The sequence below is a fragment of the Ceratotherium simum genome, chromosome 12 (assembly GCF_057802395.1).
Source record: "Ceratotherium simum simum isolate JZ-2026a chromosome 12, ASM5780239v1, whole genome shotgun sequence".
Lineage (NCBI taxonomy): Eukaryota > Metazoa > Chordata > Mammalia > Perissodactyla > Rhinocerotidae > Ceratotherium > Ceratotherium simum.
In genome coordinates this window covers 50,943,578-50,963,662 of record NC_141911.1, presented here as the reverse complement: position 1 = coordinate 50,963,662, position 20,085 = coordinate 50,943,578, and positions in this window count along the sequence as shown.

The window sequence follows — 20,085 nt, the reverse complement described above, 5'->3', positions numbered from 1 at the left end:
CAATTTTCTTATCCTTAGCTTCATTATTTCCATTTCTTTATATTCTGTAATATTTATTTCACTTGATCTTTCAGAATACTAATGTGGATGGGTCATTATAGTAACATCTACTGGAACAATTACATATGGTTATTTTACATTTAAAAGTATGTTTTTATCCCCCAAATATTTGTTCTAATGTACTAATTGAAATGTTCAACTCTTCCTCCCCCTTTTTTTTCTCCCCTTCGTCCTCTTTCTCCTCCTTCTGTTAATCAATTTGTTACCTGTCTCTTTCAAAGCTTTTTCCACTAGCAACAATTTTTCTACTATTTTGCTTAATTTTCCTCTATGTGCCTGCTAGGTCACCTTAGATTTCATGCCATTTTCTTTTTGGATACTCATGACACAGTTTATGCTTGCTGCTCAGATATGGCTTCTGGTTTTGAAGTAGTAGGAGTCTCTGTTCCATCAAGCCAGCAATGAGCCAGTCTGAGTATTCTTTAGTACCAGGAAGAAGTCTCTCTGCTCTCCAGTTTATCAACTGTCAGGATTAGAGCTCTGTTCCATCTCTCTCTTTTGGGTCCCCAGAAAATCCAAGGCCAAGCTTACACTCACCAGGTGTTACTTGCCTGCTAAAAACTGCCACTGATGGAAGTCAGAGGTGAGAGCAAGAAATATATATTCAAAATACATGAAAGCAGCTTTCTGACAGTATAATTTCAGAACTATTCTGTACTTGATCTATACACAGCACTTTAATAGTATTGATAACATCAATTGTAAGAATATTTATTGAACTCTTGATATGTGTCAGTCATAGAGAATATATTAGTCCTAAAGCTTTAGTTTCTACAAATAAGAAGCAAAAGGAAACAGTGCTTTATGTGTACTTCTCATTGCTTTATATAAAATATTAAAAATACATGTATTAAAAGGCAGTGATTTAATGATATTAGTGTTTTTTGCTGTGGAGGTTAAACTATCTCTTTTCTTGTGCATGTGGAGGTGAAAAATATAATAATTGTTAGTATGGTGTTGTGCCTGTCTTGATTCACGCTAAGACGCCAACACTTTTACTCTTCCTTGCTTTTCCACCATCAGTGAAAATGTCAATTTAGTAAAAAAAGTCAAAAAATGTCTGGATATTATTATGAAAAGAGTTTTGACTTTCATATGGGATACATATGAAAGTATGTATCCCATACATACTGAAAGGTTTCCCCAAAAGAGGGGCCTTCAAGGATCTGTGGACCACACTTTGGGAATCAACATCCTCAGAAATGTTAGGTAACGCCAGATACTGGCACCAAGTTACGGTGGGAGGTGATTTGTCAAAAGGAAGGAAAACAAAACCAAACAAAAAAAGGAAATTTACGAGCTGCTGAAACATTTCTCTGTCTTTCAATTTTGTTTTTGGAAGCCAATGTCCATCTAATTAATGCTGGATAATTTGCAATACATCGCAAATGTGAATATTTATCACAGTCAGGTTCTAGTCATTTATTGTACTTTAGTAGATTTCTCTCTAAAATGTATAAGTCCTAGAGTTTAAATTTTGTTTAAATATATACTTTTCTTTGAGTCTACTAGTCTCGTTAAAGAAAATTACTTTCACAAATCGTTTATGCTGTAAGAATAACAACAAGTAAGAGTTAATCCATAGAGAGCCTCACTTTCCAAACCATAAAGTAAAGCAAAAATATTATGCATTATGTTGGCACTAACCACATCTTTTCATATACATCATTTTTCAAAATGATTTTGTTACACATTAGCGTATCAGAAAAAAATTTCCACCAGACATTCTAGAGCTCTTCAAAGATTAGTGGTGCTTTCATTTTTCTTTCACCATATTAGTGACTACCCAGCAAGAGGAAAATGTAAAGTGTTTATGTATGCTCATAACACATCTCTGACTTGGTGCATATGATAATTTCTCAATGTCTAAAATCCAGTTCTCTGAACTAGTGTATATTCACTATTGTTTTCTATTTAAGTATCCATTAGATTTATCCTACTGTCTTCTGATGTGTATTGCTGCATGAGATGTATATAAGGTCAAAGTAATTCTTCTTCTTTTGGTGCTAAGTTTGTTTTTCCTGTCTGGAAGTTTTTATGTTCATTCACCTTGCAGGGCCGGGCCTTGCTTGCTCAGCAAGAGTCCACACGCCCACTGCAACCATATGTCCTTCTGGCTCCCTCCTGGGCAGGACGCCCCGCGGCTGGGATTTGTAACAATCCAGCACCTGGCCAGCCTGGATTTTACCTTATCTCACTTTTTAAAGAATATCGTGTCTTAACGGGACACAGAGCCCCTCTATGTGAGCTACTGTTCTTGGGAACGCTGGTGGTACCAGGGACAGACCCCTGGCAAGCACATAGCCTTTGTGTCGCCTGCCTATATAAGCACCCCCACCCCCCACCCGCAGTGGCAGATGCACACTGCTGTGCAGCCAGCCTCCACTGGCCCTCCCTGTAACTCTCAATAAACCTCTATGTCTCCTTCGCCGGCTCCGGGTCTTTTCTTTTTCTCTCCGCAACCTATCTTGCATTGTTCAGCCACCTGGGAATGCGCCCAGACAGCTTCCATTTTAGAGTTTAACATTTTATCCAGTATTTCTGGTCAACCTGGCTGAAACTAAATTACATAATTTGTTCATTTTTTTAAATGGTATTCAATTTTACTTTTGCTTGCTCAAATCTGCTTTTGAATACCTCTACTGAATTTTTCATTTCAGTTATTGTAATTTTAAACCCCAAATTTCTTTTTACTTTCCTTTTAGGTTTTCTTTCTTTTTCCTGATATTTCCATTTTGTTCATATATTGTTTTCTTGACTTTCCCCATATCTTCCTCTAGTTCTTGGAGCATCTTTGGGACGGTTAAGTTTAAAGTCTTTGCCTGGTAGATCTGTCAACAGGTCTTTCTTAGAGAAAGTTTCTGTTTTGCTTTTTCTCCTTCAAATGGGACATATTCTCCTGTTTCTTTATATACCCGTTTCTTTGTAATTTTTGGTTGAAAACTGGACAAATTAATCTAATAATGTGGTTACTCTGGAAATCAGATTCTCCCCCTTCTCAATATGTTTTCTATTTTGTTTTGATTGCTGTAGGTTGTCTCTGTGCCAAAGATCAGCCTAAGATGTAAACTTAAGACATTTTCAGGTCTTTTCTGATTCTGCATCTTTCTCTGGGCAAGCACAGTGACTTTCTAATTCCCCTCATATTTGTGGTTGCTTTCAATGTCCCAGCCTTTAATATCTGGCTCTCAAAAGTGGAAAAAAAGAGAAATGAAAAAGAAAAAGGCATCAACTCTTTAAATTCCCTGGAAGTCATTTCAACCAGATAAGAAAAGGCTTAAATAATGTGGAGAGTTGCAACAAAAATCGCTTCCCAACAACCAGGGACCTGAATACAGACCCCCGATATTTGAAGTAGAGGGTTCCAGTTGGCCACTCCAGTTCCCACTAGCTTCCTGCAAACTCCTCCCAAACTCCTCCAGGAAAAATGTGCTCTGCCGCGTGCAAGGGGATGAGGCCTGGGGGATGGGTAGCCGCTGCTGAGCTAAGAGCTAAAATTGACTGAAATTACCCAGAGTTTACCATCCAAGTCTTCTGCTGGAAGTTGTAAGCCTTCAATTCACTCCAGAATTCCAAAATGGTCACATCAGACAGATTGTGCCAGTGTAATTATCTGAGTGGGCAGAAGGAGTTCTGGTGCTTTCTACTCCACCGTCTTCCTCGAATCTCTGATAATTACTTGTTCTTTAAAAAAATAAAAGTGTCGAAAACTTCCACACAAAGAAAACTGCAGTCGTTGATGTTTTCACTGGTAAATTCTACCAAACATCTAAGAAATTAATAATATGAATATTACATAAAACCTTTGTATCAACAAAAGAGGGAACATTTTCCAATTAATTTTAACAAGCCGGTATAACTCTGATAGCAAAGTCAGGTAAGGATATTACAAGAAAATAAAATTATATAGCCTCATCCTTCATAAATCTGTATGCAAAAACAGATGTAAAACTCCAAAAGTATTAACATAATATTGGCATAAATACAGAAACATATAAAATAATATAACCAAGATAGGGTGATTCTTAGAAATAATGATTGGCTTAACTTTTGAAATCAGATAATGAAATTCACCATATTAATAGACTTAAAAATAGTAGATGCAGAAAAAGCATTTGACATAGTACAACAGTTATTCATGATGAATTCTCGCTGAAAATAGAAATAGAAGAAAACATAATACAATAAAAAAAACACTACGGAAAACCTATAACTAATATCATATTTAACAGTAAAATATTAATACTTTCTCTCTAAAATCAGGAATAAGTTGAGGATTCCTCTTCTCATTATTTGTATTCAGTAGTTACCATATGTCTGAACCATGATAAAGGAAAGACAATCAAAATGTTCAATGACTTGGAAGGATGAAAGAAAACCCTATTATAGATGGTATGATTGAAATAGAAAAATCCTAAGAAAATACCCCAAACTATTAGAACTAAGAGTAAATCAGCAATGTTGCCCCATGTAAAGTAATTATTCAAAAACAAAATTTCTATATACTAGCAAAAACAGACTGAAAAATAAAAATAAAAGTGATTCAAATTACAATAGCATTCAATACTTTAAAATGCTTCAGAAGCTAAACAATATATATCTAAGTTCTCTAAGCTACTGAAATTAAAGAAGACCTACAAAAATAGAAGGCTAATTAATGTGTATTCATTGGAACATTCAACATGGTTAATATGCTAATTCTTCACCAAACAATCCATAGATTCAATGGAATACAAACCAAATTTTCAACTCACTTTTTATAAAGACTGACAGATTCTAATATATATGAATATGCAAAAGATCTAAAATAGCCAAAATAATATTGAAATAGATGAACAAAATGGAAGAAATCAAACTTCCCAATTTCAAGGTGTGTATACTGCCAGCTTAATCAATAGACAAAATTGAAGAACTGGAATTCTTTACTATTAAAATCTTCTGCTCATCAAAAGATACCACTGAAGAAATAAATACACAAGTCAGAGACTAGGAGAGACAATATTTGCCACATGTATACTGGACAAAGAACTTATATCCGGAATGTGTAAATAACTTCCACAGAAAATAAAATAGGCAAATGACTTGAGTATCTCTCTCTGTCTCACCCGCATACACACACACAGAAAAATTTCCAAGAACACGAGTAATTGCTCAACATTATTCTTCAATGAGATGTAAATCAAAGCCATAGTAATATTACTCTGCATACCATGAAGAGTGACTAATATGAAAAATTGATTGCACTAGATATTGATGAGAGGATGAAGAAACTAGAATATTCATACATTGCTGGTACTTTTCTTACCTGGTTAAACACACAGCTACTCTGAGACATAGCAAATGCTATGTTCTGGGTATTTATTCAAGACAAATGAAAACATATCTCCACGAAAGTCTTGCACAGGAATCTTCAGAGCAGATTTGCTCAAAATAGCAAGAAACTAGAAGCATATAAAATGTCCTTCAATAATAGAATAAAGTGTGATATTCACACAATAGAATATTACTCAGTATTTAAAAGGAATAAACTGGTAATACTTACATGAACATCTATGAACCTCAAAAGCATTACACTGAGAAAATAACTGAGTGAATGAAGCCAGACATAAAACTATATATACTGTATAATTCCATTTATACGAAGTTCTGGAAGAGGCAAAACTAATTTATGGTAATAGAAATCAGAGACGTAATTGCTTAGGTGTTGGGAGAAAGGTGTTTTACTGGAAAGGAGTATGAGGGGATGTTCTGGTGTAACGTAAATGTTTCATTGCTTGATAGAGGTGTAGGTTACATGAGTGTTATGCATTTCTCAAAATATAAAATATACCCCATAAATAATAAAAAGGAAATAGTATCAATCTATTCATTCATCCATGCATTTGTTCATTTCTTTTTATCTATCAAATACTGTTAAAAAAAAGTCCTAAGTACAATGAAACATCAGAGCCATATTCAACCTATTACACACCAATTAAATTAAATCATTGTCTAATGTACATGGAATTAAAAATCAATTTCTCAAATTTTATTTGGAAATTATAAACAGATTTTTCTTTCCTTCAGTGTTTCTTATTATACTGAGATTTTCCACCTCCCTTTTCTCAAGGAAACCTTCTTAGAACAAATAAGCCAATTATTTAAAATATATTAGTGTATTTTTTTAAAGCTTAACAGAAATAAATTTCTGGAGAGTAAAAATTTTTAAGATGAACCAAATTAAAAGTTGTGTATTTGAGAAAGAAAAGTTATTCTTTTCCTAAAAGAGATGGAGCTCCTAATTCAAAAAAAATAGTAATAATGATAACAAAAAGTCCTGAATGAAGAATCATGTGGTTTATTCATAGACAATAAAGTTGAGACAATTATCCATGAACCGCTTCTTAACCTAAAAGAAGCAACTCAACACATTTGTAGGAGTAAGAGATTTGGAGCTGATGTAACTTGATTCCTGAGTCAAATCCTCTTTTGGTTCAAAGTCTAGGGCAGGAGAGGAGGTTCAGGCAGTAGATGGCCCTGTAGAATTCAGCTGAGAGCTACAAGGAAAATTTTCTATTACTCTTTGTTTCGTAAGTGGGCATATGACATTTTGCAGAGGACAATTTCAGCTTTGTGGGTCTGTCTTAAACATTGCCACCCCAATTGTTGTGACAACCAGAAAGTGTTCCCACAATGCTCTGGTTTCCCAATGCTCTGCTGGGAACATATATTGCCTCCTCTCACTCCCCCACACCCCCAGTCCCCCTACCTTGGAAGCTACTAACCTAGAAGTGGTTGGAGATCACATTTCTTTCAAGGGAACCATACACTAAGTCTGTGAACAGTGTGGTAGAGAAAGTCTTAGAGAGAACTACCGAAGGAGAAGAGACAAAGCATGGTCTTAGAGAACACTGAAAAACACAATGTGGTGAGAGGAAGCACTCAAACATTGACCAGCATACTCAGAGTGCCAAGGATAGGCTGAGCGCAATCTACGGTGCTCAAAAGTCTCCTGAGAAGAGTAGGAAGTCAAAGAACTTGTGAAACTGGTGAGCAAAGGCTGTGCTATAATGAGGGACTTCAACAATGAAGGCACATCGAAGGTGTCTGGGAATATACTGAGTGATTTGGTAGCTCTGTGGTGATCAGGACGGACAAAGAATGTTCATGAATTAAGCAGCCCATGAGCTCTGAATAAGGATGATCCATATTTACAAAGTTTATTACTAATCCTGGAATTTAGATCACCTCCAGAGTTCTCAGAAGGAGGAGAGAAGAGATTCATGGAATTATTCTACAGTGACTAAGAGGTTAAAAAAAATAGATTTGTGTGTGTGTGTGTGTGAGGAAGATCAGCCCTGAGCTAACATCCATGCTAATCCTCCTCTTTTTGCTGAGGAAGACCGGCTCTGAGCTAACATCTATTGCCAATCCTCCTCCTTCTTTTTCCCCAAAGCCCCAATAGATAGTTGTACGTCATAGTTGCACATCCTTCTAGTTGCTGTACGTGGGACGCCGCCTCAGCATGGCCAGAGAAGCAATGCATCGGTGTGCATCTGGGATCTGAGCCCGGGCTGCCAGTAGCAGAGCGCGTGCACTTAACTGCTAAGCCACGGGGCCAGCCCCCCAAAAATAGATTTTTAAATGAGAGAGGTTGCACCCTTACTTGGCAATACTGAGTTCACCCCAATAAGAAGGAATAAAGGTTTCAGCTAAATTGAGCTCAGTTGTAGATAAGTAAATTTATAGCCTTGAAATCCTTGCAACCATTACCTGCTTCATATGGGGTGAGAGTATTTAGTAAGGATTTCTAAGAATACTGGTGTAGTGTGTATCTTTATCTGTGGTTGAATACAAAACCCCAGATATAATCAGAAAAAAAAATATCTTGTAAGAGCATTAGGGAAATGCTGTGTAGAAAAGGTACATAATCTTGAAGTTATTATCAATTTTAGAGTATTCTCACTAAATGTATAAGCTTCCTCATATTTAAAAGAGTCCTTAACAGCCTACACATGATGTGTATTTGACAATGCTGTCTATAGAGGGAGGAATTTTCTTCCGTGGCTTGATGAGTTAATTTTTATACCTTCAAGCCTTATGAGTATTTATGCACATTTCTACCTATAGATCTCCTCCCAATAGGAGGCTGACCTTGACTCTTAGCCAATTACATGAGCTTGGCATCAATTCTACACTAACAATAAGATTCAAAGGTTTCAGAAAAGGAAAAGAGTTCTTTCTTATTAGACCAATATTATATAATGTGATCTTTAAAAATATAAATTGCTATTTAAAGTAATATTCTCTCATGGCTGCTAACAAAACAATCATTACCCTCCTACTACTTCTTTACTAAAAGAGTCATTATTCTATTCATGCTTTGGACAATTGGTACATGCTGATTCATATGAGGTAAGAATGGTATTTCTGTTCCCTTGCCAATGATTGGAATGACATGAGTATGCCACATCTCTAGCCAGTAACACCTAAAGATAAGTCTACTGAGGTTTCTGAGAAAACGGTTCAAATAGGACATAGTACAGAAGCTAATATTTTACTACATTTGGATATTGCCATGTGAGAATGTGATGCTTCGACTCCAGGAGTCATTGCAACAGTATCAGAGTGAAGCTGAAAGAATTGCTTAGAAGCCAAAATAGAAATCATTAAAGCACTAAATTTATGAATATTTCCAATGTTGTGTGATAACATGGCATCATTTTTATTTTATTTCCACATCTTGTTACTTGAAGCCAAAGACATCTTAACTGATGCTCTATTAAATGCTTATGGTATTGTTTTACAATTAAAAACCAGTAAATAGAAAAGTAACTGCAGGGGCCGGCCCTGTGGTGTAGTGGTTAAGTTCAGTGTACTCCGCTTTGATGGCCTGGGTTCACAGGTTCAGATCCTGGGCAAGGACCTACACTATTCATCAGCTATGCTGTGGCAGTGATCCACATACAAAATAGAGGAGGATTGGCAACAGATGTTAGCTCAGGGTTAATCTTCCTCAGCAAAAAAATAAATAAATAAATAAAAATAAAAAAGTAACTGCAAATTTTTACCACTTAGTGTAATTAAGAATAATTAAGCAACTATTGCAAGATCAAAATTTCTGTGCTTCAGAGTTCCTCTTCGTTGTTCAAGACAACAGTATAAAATAAGTCTATCTAGCACTACCACTAACGTATTTACTGGGAAGCAATGCTTTCAGCTCTGGAGCAATTACCAAATCAGACCTTCATCAGTAGCTGTCCTGAGGTTTTCTTTTGCTGAAGATAGTTGAATAGTTCTGGTCTAAAATTTCACACTTTATTACACATTGATTAGATCTGAAACAGGTACATTTTCTTTATTTGAACAGGTCAGAAGTTGATTTGGGGAGACATTTTTGGATTATTCTCAGAAATTCTATTATCTCAACTTTTTTTGTTGTTGAATGAAGATTAGCCCTGAGCTAAGATCCATTGTCAATCCTCCTCTTTTAGCTGAGGAAGACAGGCCCTGGGCTAACATCTGTGCCCAGCTTCCTCTACTTTATGTGGGACGCTGCCACAGCATGTCCTGATAAGCGGTGCGATGGTCCGAGCCCGGGACCTGAACATGCGAACCCCACGCCACCAGAAGCAGAGTGCACGCACTTAACCTCTACACCACCAGGCCGGCCAGTTATCTCAACTTTTTAAATGGGGATTTGATGAAGGGCTTTCATTTCATGAGGCTATCTTAAATAAAAGTACTTTTAAATAAAAAGCGAAACACCTGTCCTCTGGATGACAGTGCTTGCTTCCATCCCCTGGGAAGTTGAGACTTTGGTTCTCTGGGAAACAGAACCTCAGCAATGGCTGCTCCCTTCCTCCCACTTGCACTGCCACGTGAAGCTTTCCCCAGCCCATGTCTGTCCCCAGTCTCTCTCACGAGCACATAGTGTTGTCTGTGTGGAAGAGTTTGCAAGTCCATACAAACCCATCTTTGTCTGTAACTCCCAGGCATTTTATATTCTTTAGCGCATAGTTGACTTTTAGCAATTCATTAATTTTTTTAGCTAAAATCTTCTTATCTGCTCTTAGGGGGCTCCCATAATTTTCTTGTGCTCTGCTCCAAGTAAGGGAGTGCTGTGTTCATATTTCCCCCTGGAGGGGTGTGTTTTTTCTTAGATTTCAGGTAGAGGTTGCTTCCCAGTCTTGCATCTCTAATGGGTTCAAGATTTCTTAGATTGTCCAGTTTTTCTTATTTTTAATGTAGGAATGACACTCTTTCTAGCTTTTACATTCTAAGTAGAAGCCAGAGTGCCAACTAGTTTTAATTAGGCCAGTATAAACTCGATACTGAAAGAATATTAAACAGAAAATAAATGACAGTCATAAACATAGATAAACATAGATGCAAAATTACTACACAAAATTCTTGCAAATGGAATTCAGCAATAAGCAAGAAAAAATACCATTCTTAGTAACACATATTAAGAAAATTCTAAAAAATATACTAAAGATCTTTGTATTAAAAATTACAAAAAATATTGAGATAAGAAAATAAATTTGAAATTAATGGAAGATATACCATGTTCACTGATTATGAGATTCTATGCTGGAAATATATGAATTCTCCCCTATCTGATCTATAGATTAGGTAAGAGTGTGTGTGTGTGTAAACAGACAAACATGTTCCTAAAATTTTTATGGAAATATGAAGAATCAAGAATAAATAAGACAATCTTGAAAAAGAGGAAAAACTGAATATTCTAAAATAAGTGTCATCAAAACCTATTATAAAGCTATAGTAATTAAGATAGTGTGGTATCATAAATTCTATAATATCTATTAGAGAAATAGACCAATAAAACAGAGTCCAATGAGAAATCACATATATATAGTGACGTAATTTGTGATAAATAAGACACTGCAGTGAAAGGGGGGAGGATGGACATTTTAATAAAAAAAGTTTGTCAATTGAATCTTCAGTTGAAAAATATATATTAACCTTCTACCTATCACAATACACAAAAGGCAATTTCAGATTGATTGCAAATCTTCATATGAAACATAAAACTATAAAGCTTTGGTAAGAAAACATATAGACTATCATTGTCACCTTAGACAGAAATTTCTTAGGCACAAAAATCACTAAAGGATTACAAAAGATTAATTTGGCTATATTGCAATGAATAACTGAAAGAGTGAAATGAACAGAGAGTGGAAAAAGATAATGGCAGTGCATGCTTCTTACAATGGAATCAAAACCAAAACAAGTCTAAGTAAAAAACTTCTATATGCCAAATTAAAAAAATATAGTAAAAGAAAGAAAGCCAATTCAAGTTGATAATCGGGCAAAAGACATAAAAAGAGCATATTAAGGGGATGTCCAGGTGAATAATAGATATAAGAAAAGATACTTAATATTATTATTAAATAAATGCACATTAAAATCACAATACAATAGCACTACACCTGTAACGGAATAACTAAAATGAAAAAAAATAGACAATATGCAGTATAGACAAGGATGTGGAATAATCAGATATCCCATTTCCTTGTGGTAGGGAGGAAGCTGGTGCACATACTTTGAAAAACTGGCAATTTTTATTAAAGGTGAATGTGTGCATCCTTGTGATGCAGAAACTCTATTTCTAGGTTTGTACATGTTGTAGTTTGGATCCTCTGGAAGCCAACAGTGAGATGGAGTTTAGGGTGAAAATGGAACTTGGGGTGCAAGAAGTTTATGAGAATCATACTCACAAGAGATAGTGGAAGGATGCACACTTGGGCAGAGGCAAAAGTTGAACTGCAAAGCAAGTTTGATAAAAACTCAACCAATCCTATGGAAAGCTCTGGAAGGAGAAGTTCCTGACCAAATTGTCTCATGATAACATGTAACGGCCCAGGCCTCCATACCCACACCTCACTCAGCAACCGGATACAGGCTTTCCAGAATGGGCATGACCACAGGCAGAGCAGCTCTCTACCTGGGGCAGACCGTGAAGGAGGTGACAGCTGGTAGTTTGCTAACTGAAGACCTTGCAGCTAGCAGCACATTCTTTCTGAATTTGGGCTGGTGCCTCTCAGTGTCTATCACAGTATTCAACAAAAATTCATGTACATATTTACATGTGTACACACACATACATGTATACACACACATACAAACAAGTAAAATAATACAACAGCACTGTATATAAGGGCTAAAAACTGGATATGAGCCAGGCAGCCCTGGTGGCCTAGTGGTTAAGTTCGGCATGCTATGCTTCAGTGGCCTGGGCTCAGTTTCCAGGCCTGGACCTACACCACTCATCTGTCAGTGACCATGCTGTGGTGGTGGATCACATGCAAAAAGAGGAAGATTGGCAGCAGATGTTAGCTCAGAGTGAATCTTCCTCAGGAAAAAACAAAACAAAACTGGATATAAGCAAAATTCTCATCAACAGGAGAATATAACAGGCATGGTTCTCACAAACATAATATTGAGATGGACTCCAGACACAAAGAGTAAATCATGTGTGATTCCATTTACATAAAATTCAGAAACAAGAAACATGAATTTTGTCATTAGGAAGTTGACATTGAGGAAATTGGTTACTGGAATGGGTAGCAAGGGCTTTTTTTCATTCTGCTGATGTTTTATACCTTGATTTGGGAGCTAATTATATTAGTGTATTGACTTTGTGAAAATGCATTGAACTCTACCCTTGTTTTTATTGCACTCTTTCTCAAGGTTTTATTATAAAGATTTTCAAACACCCAAAATAGCTGAAATAACTTTACAATGAACACCCATATGCCCATCACTTCTATTATACCATTAACAGTTTAATTTTTATGGCTTTTTCACAATAAAATATCTTTTTAATTACAACGTCCATACTATTTTGTATTGTCTTTTATAAATTATGCATGCAATATATTTTTCCTTAAAATTTAGTGTTAGTTATTACTGAATATTCTTGGGAATCTTTGATGCCTGGAGTGGTTTTGCTTTGAGGAATATAAGGTGTTTATATATTCATATATATGTTTACGCTAGAGAATATTAAGGACATATCATGTGTGCATGTGTACATATAAAAATATATACCAGAAAATGTGTGCACAAACACACACACACACAGACACAACGCATACCCACAGTATTAAAGCACATAAATGTATTTTGCAAGCTATCTAACTCAGTTACCCAAACGTGCACAGATTTTTGAGTCCCAGAATTGTTCTTCATATGACATCTTACATTAGGAGTGAAATAAAAATCATTTCTTGATGATCTAATCTATCAGAAGGATACAAAGCTTTGGATAAATAATTCAATTTTTACAGGTACATTAAAAATGCATTTATGATATGATTTTTGCCAAGTGAGAGAAAAAGAATGTTTGAAATAATGGAATATGACTAATTGAAAGCATTCTCCCTCAATGATGCCTTATTAAGGCTACTGGAAGATGAGAATTACGATATTATTATATGACTGAAGAACAAATGGTTTAAATTTTTGTTTCTATTTCCTGATTCTGTGGAGGAAAGAATACGTACAAGGAGAGTATTTGAAAGCTTAATACTTGATAATAGTCAAAGATTTTTTAAATGATGTGTGTGACAGTGTTATTCCTCCTCTAAGCCTACATTAATTTTTCTAAATTGTTTGTAATAGAATCAAAAGGCACTTACCAATAATCCACATAAATAATATAAATAATAAATTCCAGCTGTGAGTCATGTATCATAAGCAAGCACTCACTATCATATACGTATCTTCTTATTCTCTCCTCGCCACTACCCTGTCAGCTTATGTGAACAAGATGCTTTAGTTCAAAGCCTCACAGTGCTACTTCCTTTGCTTCAATGCAACAGACACCCAGCTGTCCAAAACTCTTCAATTATTTATTGATCCTTTATTATCTATATTGCAGCAGAACAATCGCTTGCTACCACACATCTTTTCCAAGTTTGAATGATCACAAAGCTCATAATATAACTTCTTGAAGGATCTGGCTAGTCTAGCTAAGAGGAGTGAAATTTTGAAATCTAATCAGAACATGTTATTGCTTCTTTCAGGAAGTTTTTCAAATAATATTTTAAATTGAAGCTATTGTAAATAGTTCTGATAATTTACTTGGGGATAAAAAAGCAAATTGCAAATTAAATCTAATGTTTTATTTGTTTGTTTTGTTCATAGATGTTTTTTCTTTTATGTATGTTCCAGTCTAAGAACAATAATCATTGCAAAATATCCCTTCAAAACATGTACCAATATGTTTGCTGGTCCATGAGGTATCATCATCTGTATAAAAACATTTAAACTAATATATTACAGACAAAAATAATCTGTGACAAGACATAAAATATCCTTCTTTGTAATTTTAATATTATATTCACTTTTTCTGTATTTAATATTTCCTATTATGTATAAAATGTTGGAAAAATTAAACTTGCTTTTCATTATAGTCTCTAAGAGATGAAAATCTGTGAATTTATAGAGCCTTTTTATGGATGGTGCTTTGGAATGTATGGCATCAATGATATTTCCAAACGTAAAATGTTTGAAGGATATATCATATCCAAGATACAGCCAGTGTCCTTTCAAAAGTAATCAAAATTTCATAACTCTAACATTCTTGAAGTCAACTGAACAATCATCCTTTTGACGACCATGCTTAAGGACATGATTATAAATAAATAATCAAATATTAACAGATAGTCACTATGATAGATTTTTCATTCAACATTGATATAGAAATATTACTCAACTAATTGTTGCAATACATGTGTCATCTCAATCTTATTTCTACTATTTCATTAGTTTTATTATAACTGTGAAAATACTGGAGGCCAATATCCTTATTTTGAAAAGGAAAGCTTGTACAATTTATTGCTAAGATTCTTTCTAGCTCTTATATTGTTGTTTGTTTCAATAGCCCAATCAGCTATTCTGTTATTTAATGATATATTAGGTACTTGTTCATGTTATTTTATTTTCCAAGATTTGAGGAAATATTAAATTTCTTTTAGGAACTTAACTAAGGTTTCAATTCAGCATCACTTTTCTGACCCTGATATTACATAGCAACAGCAGAAGTAGTAAACAATGTGGAGGATAGTACAAACTGCTAGTTTAGAGAACCTAAATTAAATTCTAGGGGGCCAGCCCTGTGGCTTAGTGGTTAAGTGCGCGCGCTCCGCTACTGGCAGCCCAGGTTCGGATCCCGGGCACACACCGACGCACCACTTGTCCGGCCATGCTGAGGCGGCGTCCCACATACAGCAACTAGAAGAACGTGCAACTATGACGTACAACTATCTACTGGGACTTTGGGGAGAAAAAGGGAAAAAAAAGGAAAAGGATTGGCAATAGACGTTAGCTCAGGGCCCGTCTTCCTCAGAAAAAAGAGGAGGATTGGAATGGATGTTAGCTCAGGGCTTATCTTCCTCACAAAAAATAAAAAAATAATGAAGTTTAAATTCTAAATTCATCTAGTTATGGAACAAAAGTAACCTCATTGAGATATCATGAAAGTTGATTATCACTAAAAGACTATGATATACAACTTCAGCACAATTTTATTTTAAAATCATTTAAAATACATTCTCGTAAAATTTACGTATTTAATTTATAGTTTTATTAACTAACATAAGGTTTTCTAGTCAGTAATAGGTTCTTGATATTTAACCCAATCCTCTTTATTTCCAAACTCTGACTTTTCTTTAATTTGAGCAACTTCCTTTGACAAATTAACACAATTCAGCATGTTGTATATTTCAATGCAGAGCAAAATTGAAAACACATTTTTTTAAATTAGGAAAGATCACTATAACACCATATTAAGACACAAACATTAAAGTATTTTTGTTAATCCGATATTAGCTTATTAATTTAAAAATAAAATCCTTAGCATTTCTTTGATTGAAATGTCATTAAGTATCTATTACTTACTGCGATGGCCAACATCTAGGAATATCACAATGGGCAAGGTGTATGTGATTCTCTCTCTGTGTGCCTTGTTCTACCAAATTTGTTTCCATATTATCCTCTTCAAACTCTTCAGAGCCCTAACTACATCAGTTATGCCATTCATTCATCTGTCTTCAAACATTCCCTCTTAAAAATTCTTTCCTCTATCATCATTTAAAATTTACTCAAGTCTGTATTCTTAGCCCCCTACACACACACACACACATGCACCAACACACTACTTTTATCATCCCCATATCTTCTTAAGCTAATACCTGAACTCCAGTAGATTGTCCTTTCTTAGGTCACCAGTGATGCCATTACTGTTGACTCCAAAGGTAACATTTCATTCCCTGTTCTAACCATCGTTGTTGAAATAATCGAAGTATCTTTTCTATCCCATCTCTGGAGATGATGTTCCCTTGGCTTCAATGACACCACACTCCACTCAGGTGTTTTTCCTTAACAGAGAAGAATGTCATCTCTGGAGTCAGATTAACTGAATATGAATCCAGGCTTTATCAATTCCGTGTTGTTATGATATTGGAAAATTTCTTAACTTCTCTTTACCTCACTTTGCTCACTGCTAAATTCAGGATAACAATAGCATTTACATCACTGGGTATCTCTGTGAAGTAAATAAATTGATACATGGAAAGCAAAGAAAAATAAAGATTAAAGGAATTAACTCATGCAAAGCACTTAAATCTTTGGCACAATCTGAACCAGCGTTTTCTTGTTATTACTTTGTCTTCTTAAGATTTCAATTTAAAGCTACTATTTCTCCACTTAACTCTAAAATATTCTGGTTCCTTAGGTTTTTGTACTTGATTGTTTTCTCTTCTCATGTTACATATGCTTCCGGAATCACATCCTACAGTCCCATGCTTTCAGTTAGTATGTGATGTCTCTAAAATCTAGATCTCCATCTCAGATTTTGCTTCTAAGTTTCAGATGTATTTATCAAATTCCACACTAGACATTTTTTCTCCTCTTGTGTATTATACAGGAATATCTAAGTCAACAAGTCTAAACTTGATAATTTATACATATTCTCATTTCTTTCCATCACAAAATCATCAATATTTTAGATCAGCCATAAATAGTATTTTTTAACCTAGATTATTACAATAACCTACTGAGTGATACTACTTTATGGTCTTAACTCTTCTCAATATATTCTCACAGAGAAGCTAAAGTGCTTGAAATTACATACTTAAGTTCAATCATTGCATCAATTTTCTTTAAATCTTTAAAAGTCCCCCAGGGCAAAATGCACATTCTTTATCATGTAAAAGAAAAATCTCTATGATTTATCCTTACTAAAATATGCAGCTGACACCCCCTGCCTCCCTCCTAATTGTATACTCTAGTTATACTTTTTGCCACCACTATGTTCCATTTTCCCATTTTTATGGTCTTTGCAGTTGATATTTCTTTTTTCCTAGATTGTACTCCTAAACTTCCTCCTGAAATTCAGGATTAAGTTATATTCCTATGGCTAGTAGTGTTGAATTTTCCCTAAGTCACAACTTATTGACAAATTATTTTAATCATGGATATATTTGCTATTTTCCCTCTTATCCTTAAACATTTTAATTTGTGCATCCAGAAAGTACCTGGCATTTAAGAAACAGTCAATCTTTGTGAGTTATCATACCGAGGTTAAGAGCACTGAATTGGAGTCCAGATTTACACATTTACCATGTCAATTAAATTAGCCAAGCCATAAATTAAGGATCATAAAAAGTAATCATTGGTGTTTGTGAGAAGTTAGTGGGAAGATGTATTAAAATAAGTTAGAACAGAATCAGGCAGTTAGTATGGACTATGTGGTAGGTATTGAAATTATTGAATAAATATATGTAAAATGATATATAAAGTATAAGGCTAAAATAAGAATAAAAACAGTTTTCAGTGGCAGTGAAAACTACATTCAGAATTTATTTCGTGATACTGACATCTAGGTATAACAGATAAGTGGTAGAAAATATGGTAAATTAGAGAAAACATTTACATGATAAAGAGTCTGTTTTCAGGTCAGCCCCGATGTAGCCTAGTGGTTAAGTTCGGCACACTCCACTCTGGCAGCCCAGGTTCAGTTCCTGGGTATGGACCTCAACCACTTGCCTATCAGTGGCCGTGCCATGGCGGCAGCTCACATACAAAAAGATTGGTAGCAGATGTTAGCTCAGGGAAAATCTTCTTCAGCAAAAAAAAAAACAAAAAAAAAATTCTGTTTTCTATTTCAAGATTCTGTTTCTAATTGTGACATTTTCCTGAGTAAATTGTTTATCCTCTCTGTAAATCAGTTTGATTAATTTTCTGAGTATATATATATATATAGATAGATATATAAAAGGTGATACAAAGATAATATGTAGTAATAGCAAGTTTTTGAAGGTTATGAGGAAAAAATAACAGGGCTTCTGCAGTCTAGATACCACACTGAAATGCTAAGATGCTTCACTTTTCATATTAAGTTCAGTATAGGCAAAAAATTGATGCTGTTTGGATTTAGTCAGTAATCAAACATCAAACATATTTAAAGTTAGAAACATTTTAAGATTTGAATATTTTTGAACCTATCCTCATGAAATTACATAGCTATTGCCAATTTTAGGTTAAAATTGTCTATTTGATTCATATTGGCTTGGGAAACAACAATATAATTAGATTTACACAATTTTAAGTCATGAATCTTCAAGAATGCTCAAGAGAAGGCATGCAGGTGAATTTTTAAAATTCTGGATCACCTCTAAGTTTGTTTCAAGAATAAATAGAAATCGTTTCAAGACAACACTTCTGTTACTTTTCTTCAAAAACTCACACATATATATTTTTTCAGTCTCCAAGGACACACTAATGTTCTCCCCAAAATTCCCCCTACAAGCATTTCGTCAGAACTTCCCACTGGCTGACCTCTATCAATTTCATATTTAATCCATGGAGGATGAAATCAACTTCTCATTTACTCACAGACGTTCTAGATGAAGTACACATTTACCACATACATTATTTTCATTTAAGAGTTATTGTGATGATTCTCTTTTTAATATCCCAAGATCCTTGGTCAGATTTTTTCTTATTTGTGTTTCTGTCTGTTAAATGCCCTTTCTCCTCAGCTAGGACACAAGATTCTTGAAACTTATCATTTAGAATATAGGAAACTATACTTTTTTAGGCTACTTTGGATTTTTTTCTAATGAAAAATTGTCAATCTATTTTCTTGTTGTTGTAAGCTTCTGATAACTATCACTATTTTGTTTAGATACATCTCGTTTTACAATAAAAATAAGTAGCCAGATACTAAGCAAATCCTGAGGATTAATGATTCTTTAATTATTGTCTAGTTTTCTGATATTGATCTGCGTATTTCTGTTGCTGTCTATTAAGTGGGGTTTCATATTTCTTTTAAACTTTCTCTTAAACTTGCTGTTGTCTTTTCCTACTTGTGTGTCTGTTGAATTTAAATGTAGCGTTTTTCATTTTCTCAACAACTTTAATACATATACGAAGGAAAGTTCTAATAATACTAAAAAAAATCATTTAATTACTTTCAGAAAATCCTGATGAGTACAATATTATTTCTAATCCATTGCATATTTCTTAATTGAAATTGTGGATTCACATGCATTTGTAAGAAATAATATAGAAAACATTCAAATCAATACATGTGATACATTGCATTAATAGAATAAAATATGAAAATCATTTGATCATCACAATATATGCAGAAAAAGCATTTGACAAAATACAACATCACTTTATGATAAAAACTCGCAACAAATTGGGCATAGAAGGAACGTGCCTCAACATAACAAAGGCCATATATGACAAGCCCACAGCTAACATCACTCTCAACTGTGAATGGTTGAAAGATTTTCCTCCAAGATCAGGAACAAGACAAAGGTGACCACTCACACCACCCCTTTTTAATGTAGTAATGAAAGTCTTAGCCAGGACAATTACATAAGAAAAAGAAATGGGAAAGGAAGAGGGAAAATTGTCTCTGTTTGCAGAAGACATGATCTTATATAGAAAACTCTAAAGACTCTTGAGGTAGGTGCTTAAGCTACTGATTTGAGTAGCTTTCATCAT